Source organism: Saccostrea echinata, unplaced genomic scaffold (genome assembly GCF_033153115.1).
Source record: "Saccostrea echinata isolate AGI-Se365-2 ecotype Australia unplaced genomic scaffold, CSIRO_AGI_Sech_v1 ptg000030l, whole genome shotgun sequence".
Taxonomy (NCBI): Eukaryota; Metazoa; Mollusca; class Bivalvia; order Ostreida; family Ostreidae; genus Saccostrea; species Saccostrea echinata.
This window is the reverse complement of record NW_026889779.1, coordinates 6,993,347-7,003,334: the sequence shown is the minus strand read 5'-3', so window position 1 is coordinate 7,003,334 and position 9,988 is coordinate 6,993,347.

The window sequence follows — 9,988 nt, the reverse complement described above, 5'->3', positions numbered from 1 at the left end:
CTCAAACAGCGGTCTGTACTTGTATACAATTTACAATATATTCAGAAATCGGTGGCGAGTGCAGATTTTTTTTTTGTGGGATACGAGTCAGAAGCAACCAGCTCAAACGTGAAAAACATATTTTGTGTACCGGGTATATACATGTATACGAATGGAGGGGATAGGGGGAGGGGCTTGGTTAAGTTTTTTTTTCAAATACACGATTCTCTCCTCATACTTTTTAAGTGGGCTTTGTTTTTCCTAAGGTTGGTTTTTCGTTACTTTTACATATAGATATTTAATAACTCAAATGGAACATTTCAAAATGAGGGACCCCCCAACTCGCCTCATGAATCGTACATAGTTTTTAAAACTTAACATCCCAGGTTACCTGCAGTCCGTCAGCTTTGTATCCGATTCCATGCTTCTTTTGATACAAGATTAAACATAAACTGCATTTTTTGATGGATGGTCTACTCAAACATAGATCAACCACAAATTATGAAAATCGCCCTCCATTAGATCACTAAAGTTAAAGATTCATATACTAGTATATCGCCTTAATTTTTGGTAATTAATCCTTCCTGTTGGTTTATTATCAACTTGCAATACTCGAACGAAGCCCATTTATCTTTTAATATATTTTTCAGTTACGCCAGTCCACTTGCGATCTTTTAATAGGAAAGAAAAAATATATAGTGTTTTAATTTTTTAGACCCGGTTCTTCGCGGCTCAACCCTATTCCGAGTGTCCGAATATCGGGCGTTATCAAAATTTTAAATAAATGTACCGATTTCTGCGATAGCAATCGTATTATGATTTAACATAAATATTTTTAACATACATAAACTCACCCTATTAAAATTTAAAAAAAAACTTCACAAAATTCCACATTTTTTCGCATTTTGTATCTTAAAAAATATTCATGGTAACATAATTAAAAAGGATTGGTGGTTTAATAAAACTAGCTGCAATAATGTAGCCCCTCCCTTTTTTTTTGGGGGGGGGAGGGGGGAGGACCCTTTCCAATGAACAGTTATTTAATAAATTGAGATTTAACACCCCCCCCCCCGAATTAAAGAAAAAATACCCCCCCCCCAATGCTCAATCACTTTATGCTATACTAATTTAACTGAGAAAATCAACACTTGAGAATTACTGAAAAAGTCAATCAATAAGTTTAAAGCATTATAATAATGTATTCAAAACAATTCAAACTAAATCGCATCTTTTAGTAACTGTTTTTACTCTCTCTCTCTCTCTCTCTCTCTCTCTCTCTCTGAAATTGTATTTGTCTATATAAATGTTTTCAAAGGTACAACTACACACATGTACATATTCCATAATGTAAATGGAACACACACGAATTAGTAGGGAGAAGGTCGATATTTAAAAAATCGCATATTTCGTAGCACGTACGTACTCTAACGGATGGGGGTTGGGGGATGGGGATGGATCGAGTTTCACCCATTTTTTAAAAATGAAATATGTAGTCATTTGCTATGATATAATACAATGCATGTACTAGTATTTAGTTTATATTTTTTAAACTCAAAGACGGCTGTTCCCTTGCCGTTTTTTCTTTCTTCTTGAAGCCGAAAATAATAGTGAGAATTATCAAAATAATCACCTTTATTATATTGTTTTTGGTTCTTATTTTTCATTTTTCTCCACCACCCCCCACCTTTCCTCGTTTTGCGCTTTAGGCAAGTTTCTACTGCAGTTTTAAATAGATTTTCATTAATTGTTTAATATTTACGTAGTCCCCAAGATATCATTAACCTGATGCATGATTAGCATTAATTCAAAGGGAAAAATATATAACACTTGTTGTTTGTACACGTAAACTTGATTTTGTATAGTCATCATCAGAGGGAGGTGCAATTTTTACGTTCTTAGCAAAAAATCTAAATAATCTGTAGTGTAAGGAATATATTTAGGATATATCCTACACGATGAAAAAGAAAGATCAATAGCCTTATAATAAAATAAAAGAAGAGGCCCAAGGGCCTTGAATCGCTCTTCTGATAAATTGTACAATCTATCACTTCTATTAATATTGAAGCCCTAACTCTAAATATCCTATGACCCAAGATGCATCAACTGACAAAGTTTGATGATTCTTAGCCAGTTAGGACTGAAGATATTTCAATTTAACTATAAAATACATGTACCATAAGTAGGTCACCGTGACCTACTTTTTAATTGAAATTTTCTGAGGACTTATGATGCATTAATTGACAAAGGTTAATGATTCTAAGCAAATAAGTTCCTGAGGTATTCAAAAGTAGGTCACCATGACCTACTTTTTGGTTGACATTCTTCGAAAAAACCCAAGATGCATCAAATGATTCTAAGCCAGAAAATACCTAAGATACTTAAATAAAGTCATAAAATGTCAAAAGGTAGGTCATGGTGACCTATTTTTTGGTCGACATTCTCCGAAAACCCAAGATGCACCAGCTGACAAAGTTTTTGATGATTCTTTGCCAATAAGTTCCTGAGATATTCAAAAGTAAGTCACCGTGACTTACTTTTTGGTCGACATTTTCCGAAAACCCAAGATGCATCAACTGACAAAGTTTGGCAATTCTAAGCCAATAAGTTCCCGAGATACTTAAATATAGCCATAAAATGTCAAAAGTAGGTCATGGTGACCTACTTTTTGGTCGACATTCTCCGAAAACCCAAGATGCATCAACTGACAAAGTTTGATGATTCTAAGCCAATAAGTACCTAAGATAAGTAAATATAGCCATAAAATGTCAAAAGTAGGACACTGTGACCTACTTTTTGGTCGATGTTTTCCGAAGACCCAAGATGCATTAACTGACAAAGTTTGATGATCATAGGTCTGAAAGTATTCAAAATATGCCTTTTAAACAATTTGAAAACAAATGCCTGCAAAATGTAAAAAGTAGGTCACAGTGATCTAATTTTTCATAAATATGTTTTAAGGCCTCAAGATGCATCAACTTACAAGATTTGATGATTCTAAACCTCTCAGTGTCTGAATTAATGGATTAAATGTTTTAGAAAAGATTAGCCATAAAATTCAAAAAGTAGGTCACGGTGACCTACTTTTAAGTTGACGTTGTTCGAGGATCCAAGATGCATCAACTGACAAAGTTTGATGATCATAGGCCTTAAAGTGTGCAAAATATGTCTCAAAATTAATTCAAAACAAATGCCCGCAAAATTAAAAAGTAGGTCACCGTGACCTACTTTTGATTTAACATGATGTGACGTCCTAAGATGCATCAACTTACAAGATTTGATGATCCTAGTCTTTATAATAAGCAAAATATCAATGTTTTTATAAAGTAAAATTTTGGTCAAATTTGAAGTGACCTTGAGACCACGCCCTTTGCCCCAAGGTAATTCCCCTGCAAATTTTAATCTTCAACATATCCTGGTCCAAGGATCATGAAACAAACTTAGACTTAAGTCAAATTTTAAATCGCCTGTAAAATGTTTCATAATTGTCGACAAATTCTCTAAATTTGCAGATAACAACACTTTTGTAAAGCAATATTGAAAAATATTTTAATTTTGGTCTACTTGACTTCTATAACATTTTAGAACAACATGAAGATTTTGACTTAAGCTTAAGATGTTTCATGATCCCGGGGCCTGGTCCTAGTATGTAAGTTTGGTGAAAATCAGCCTGCTGGTTCTGGAGAAGAAGATTTTTTTTAGCAAACAGTACTTTTGGTTTTATTTTCCTGACTATCTCCCCTTGTTTAAGGGTCCCAACCCTAGTTTTAGTATAAATGGTAGCCCTTGGGCCAAGGATACCCTATGACAAATTTGACAATGATTGGCCAAGTGGTTCTTGAGTTATGGCCCATATTCTAAAAAGTTTACGCACACCGCACAAATGGCCATAGCATTAGCCTTTGGCTCAGAAGAGCTAATAAAAAAAAATAAACAAAAGAAACAATCTTTTTCGAAAAAAGATTGTCATACAAACAATTTCATTCATTCGCCGTACATGTATATTTCCTCATTAGAGATTTCAATAAAATTGCGTCATTATTTTCCAATAAAATTCTGGAAGAAAAATGGTCATATCAAACATATTAAACTGATCACGATTACCCTTTTCACTGTTTAAGCATTGAATTCATGCGTCTTGTTAAAAAAATCTATGAAATATTTAAAGTTAAATGTAATAAATATTTAGTCAATACGGAACAAATAAAAAAAAATATTGATTAAAATTAAAATTTAGTAATACAATTAAAGCAAAAACAAACATTTGAACTTATTAGCTTTGGTTATCTTTTCAATATGTTTAATTATTATGTGCTTTTAGTTTAGTAGCAGCATGTACATGTAATATCTGCATTTAGGAAACTTACGAAAACAGGAAACAAAATTTAATTTGTTCTTTAGAAAATATGGCATGTGCAATGTGTCCATACGTAACAAAATAAAATAAATAAATTTGACAATATTATATCACGGAATTAAACAATCAGTCAATCAATCTAAATGCCTGAATCAGGCGCGAATCCAGGAATTTTTTCCAGGGGGAAGGTCCACCCCCAGTGAAAAAAAATCCAACCCAGAAATTTGTCACAAAAAAAAGAAAAGAAAAAAAACCCCGTGAAAATCCTATTTCGTGGGGTTGGGATGGGGGGGGGGGGGGTAGTCGTTGACTTCCAAATCTTCTTCATACCTATGACTTCATTCCAACTTAACCATATCCAACTTTTTTAGGGGAGGTCTGCATTTTCTAGGGGGGGGGGATCCAAGGTCACTTTTTACTTGGTTTAGTGTATAAACTCCCATATTTATAATCTTTTTCTCAAGGTTTGGCTTACACGTACTTGTTATTATGACGTCATTTACGTAAAATGACGTTGATTCTAACCGTTGTTGGCAAATGGATGAGTAGTACCTCAATATACTCAATTTATAATAGTATGAGAATATACTTTTGAAATGAAATCGTGTTCATTGAGCATATTCAATAGTAATAATACCAGTTTTATAAGTAACAACTCATTTATTTGAAAAAAAATTATGGCGTCATCGCTGGTATGAAATTCACTTTGTTTATCCATAAATTTTCCTGAAATTTTCATGATATTCTACAAATAAGCCATAAAAACTTTAATGTTATGCAATAAAAAGATGCAACAGTTCAATAATTATTTACGTGGAAAAGAAGTAAAAGAAATACATAGTCACAATTCATTTCAATAAAATCGGCCTAAAATCGGCCCCGTGGCACTCTACGCAACTGTGTGATCGGCCCAAAATCGGCCCTTTGGCACAGAAGTGGTTAATGGACTTTTTGAGATTGAATACTGTTCGTTATCTCCATATATTTCATGCCCTAAACGAAGTATCCTTCTGTCCATCAAATATGACCTTTGGAAGAGAGTCATAATGTGTATGAGACTAATATTGGGCAACATCTTTCAGTTTATTTTACTTCATACTTCTATGGATTCTTCACATTGTTGCATTATACTCAGGTGACCATTCAGGCTCATTTTTACAATTTTTTCATTAGGCAAGGAAAAAAAATGAAAAGAAAAAATTCATTGTGAAAACTGCGACATGTTTATCCCAAAATAGTTTCAATGTTGAAAATACGTAAAATCACAACTAATAATGAAAACACAATAATAAAAATCATTTTGAATTTCTAGTTAACGTAGAACCTACGTCGTATGACGTCATATCAAGTAAACAAGTTTAGACCGTCTTTTTTACGCTAGATCCATTATGACGTCATAATTAATTTAATGTTACTTTTCCCCGTACTTTCTCCAAGACTGCCTCTTGTAATGAAGTTACACAACTATGAATGGTATGCAACTATTTTGAAGGAAATCAAAAAAAAAAACCTAAGAAATTTAAATAGTACAATATCTTGATAAAAATGTCTCCGGGTCAAAGATCTGTTAAATATTGTGTGTAAATTTTGTAATGTCTATCATGAAATGACGTACATTCCCTTTCATAATTATTTGTTAATTATTCATAATGGTTGGTGTATAATAATAATGTTTCCCTAAAATATCTTTTTAAATAAAAAAAATTACATTTTTTGATAAATATTCACATTGTAAATCTGAACGCAACCGCAAAACAGTCATTTAATAAATAAATCCTGTGTTAGTGCAGAAAGGTCAACAAAAGAAGTATTGATAAATAGAGTGTCTCTCATTCGTTTGTGGGGAAAGGTATATATTTTAATCACTTTTTGTAATTATTTGGGTATCTTCTTCACCATATTAAAGATTGAAAACATTCTGACAAAGACTTTTGAAAAATATATACAAATTTAGGTGGTAAATTGACTCAAAAAATATTGAGCACATTTGCCTATATTCGTTGAAATGTGGACTTAATCTTTTATGTCAATTGAATAAAAAAGAATTTATTCTTGAATAATATTGCTTAATACGGTTCAATTGATAAAGTCTATAAAAGACGATGTTTGAAGAAGTATTGTTGTGATTTTTTTATATTCTCATTATGACCAGTACCCCTAAAAATGACTGAAAATATGTAGTCGCAGTGTAAAATTATCATTCCAAGTTGCACAGGCTGTACTACATTTAATTACAAGGAAACATACCATATATTTTTATCTGATTGACAAGCGAGTGCTTTATCATTTTGAAAAGTTTGAAAATCTTGTGACAAAGACTTTTCCGACATAGGTTCTACCTTAATACTCTTTGCTGGTCGAGATAATATTTGAGAAAACCTGCATGTTTCAAAATTTCACAATTTATTTGAATCTTTCGTGACAAAACAATGAATAACACTCGTAATTTAGATATCATCTTTAGTATCACAATGAATGTTGAAGATAAGAATTTTCTGCCTTGCATTTAATATTTTACCATTCTTTAGTTTTTTTATAGGCTTTTAAAATAATGCAGATTTATACAAAATGTTTTTCGAAATCACATCACTAATTAGTTTTCTCTTTAAGAAAAGTGAAAGAAGACAATTTTTGACTAAAGCTAAGCAAAATTGCGTCCTCTAATTTACTAGTGATATCCATCCGAGGTAAATCATTAAAAGACACATGCAACGATTTGTTCTTCAGGTCATTTTACTTACTAGTGTTTTATGACTTTAGGACTCCTAGCACAAAATTGTATGGATTTAAAAAAAAAACAAGGAAAGAAAGATAACGCAGAAATATATGTTGTATATAATGAAACATTTTGTGTTGTATGTGTTTCCGGTTTGATTACCACAATGTGAATTTTATTTTGCAAATATTTCCTTTTGACTGATCCACCAAATCATAAATTATGTCACTTCAAACGTGACGTATTGTTATTGTTAACCTCATTTTGTCTGCAGGAGTTCTCGCAGATGGGTGAAACTTCACACTAATGATACTCACAAAGTGTAGTTGTGCATGTGCATATAAATTTCATTTAACCGCAAATCAAATTAAGCTCAGTCATTTTTGTAACTGTCAAACACCAAGAATGCAAATTAAATACATGTAAAACCTGTTGACCCGTGTTGGATGATTTTATTTAACCTGAGGATTAACGAATCTAAATTGAGTGTGACGTGATCAAAATGTCTCACCGACTGGTCCATCTTCGAATGCTTTTTGGACAGCTTAGTAATGACATTGGAAACGTAAGTCTTTTATAGTAAGATCGATATATCAATTGGTTTTTAAAAGTAAAACAATAAAGCTTTTTATACCTTTAAAATTGGTTCTTATATAAATAGATATATCAAAGTATATTTCCTATGATATCAAAGTAAATTTCCTATGGGTTACCTCAAGCAGTTCGAAAGACGCATTGTTGGAGGGTTCGGTAAGATATTGGTTTTTTACGACACACTTTATTTCTCAGAAACATCCGCTTCTATAAGCTATTTAAAATATCTAATATGCATGTGTCGGTGTACGACAGTTACAGAATTGACCGATTTGAAATTAGAATCCACACTGAGGATACACGACATTTACATCAAAATGCGAACATGGACAAAACAAGTATTGACTACGTTCTCGGGCAGAAGGCGTTTTGCAAGACCCCAAACAATTATGCGCATTATGGAAAGTTGTCCGTGTTACGATACAAAGCATGGCAATAATATTAATTCAATGATTATTTTGATATTCTTTGAGAATAATTCTTTACTGTTCAAATGATCTTTACCTCATTAAAAATGATTTAAAAGCCTATCCTGCTTGTATGCATAGGTGTTAACCGATTACCCCTTTACCTTCTGCTGTGGAGGGAAATAAAGTGCGAGTCTTCAGTCAAAGTATTTTCTAAAAATATTTATATATATATATATATATATATATATATATATATATATATATATATATATATATATATATATATATATATATATATATATATATATTCATATATATGAAACCTTTTTAATGCATGCACGTGCGTGCGCGTACAATGAGCGAAATGATTGATATACTTAATATAGCCAAAACTTTTATATTTTCAATGAAATACTTTGAAACTCAAAACATAGAGATATATTAGCAATATAGACAAGATGACATGGTCAAATTAACATGAACTCACGCACATGCATATGCTCCTCACTCTGATTGGCTGAAAGAAAAATCTCAATATCTTCCTCATTTTTTGACAAAAACCTTTTGAATTTTAAGATATACATATATATATTATAGAGTTCTACAATATATTATATACAGAAATACTTGAAAACATGCGCATGCACCTGTTCTGCAATTTGATTGGCTGAAACTTTAAAGGACTATAACTTTTTCACTTTTCAACAGAACAAAATGAAATTTAGAATATACAGTAGATAGGTATAATGGGTTCCTACATTATGTTACTATCAAAATTGAATACAAGGACATGCATTGTGGCAATGCACTTTGAAAAAATTACGCACTTTGAAAAAAATTTTCAAAATGCGTTAATTTTGGGACAAAATCAACGCACTTCGAAAAAAATTTTCAAAGTGCGGTGAATTTGGGACCAAATCAATGCAGTTTGAAAAATTTTTTCAAAGTGCGTTAAGAGTGTACATCATAATTTTTAATCATGTACACACTTAACGCACTTTGAAAAATATGTACAAAACAAAAATTTTGACTTAAATTTTAGTAGTAGACAACTTTATTATCCCCTCGCAACGTTTGAGGGGATATAGTGACGAGATTGTGTGTCAGTGTGTGTGTTAGTTTTTCCTGTGCGAAACGGAAGTGACCCAATTTGCATCGGGATCGATGTCGAATGCTGCCTTGAGTTATAGAATATGCTTTTTGGGAAGGAATGCTCCGCTTTGCGGCGCCCTTGTTTTGTTGTATTTCTTTCTAAAAACTGATGAATTGATCAACTCTCATTGACAACGAAGAAAAGACAGGTTGAAGGTCCCTCAGCTCAACTCTTTATCATTCCTACCCAGATATATATATTCACATAACTCGCTCATCTAAAGGTCATATTTGAAGAAAAAATAGAACATTTTAAATACAGTAAAAAGCACTGTATAAGGAAGTCTTTAGTTAATCGAAATTTAGTTCTTTTAAAACTGAAAGTCTATTTATGTTTATTTTCAGGAAAATCAAATTAGGTCAAACTCCTAGGTCAAGGTTAAAAGTTCAAATATGTTGTTACCCAAAGAAAGGTCACAAGAAAAACGCATGTGGGACATGAAAGTCAAAGCTCCGCCCAATCAAAAGTTATGGACAAGGTTGAAGTTTTTTGCGGACAAACAGGCAAACAGCTAGACAGACAGACGGACGGACAGGGCAAATATTATATACCAGAATCTTAGAATTTTTTTTTAATTTGATATAATTATATCTAGCCTTATTATGACATCAAAAATTTAAGAGTTCCAGTCGAATGAGTATTGTGGCTAATGTTTTATTTTATTACTATCAAATTAATCAGTTTAGCGTATGTTCATATTGAATATAATAGAGAGAGAGAGAGAGAGAATTTTCATGGTAGAGTAAAATCATAATTGCTCCTTTTCCCCCAAGAAAAATGCC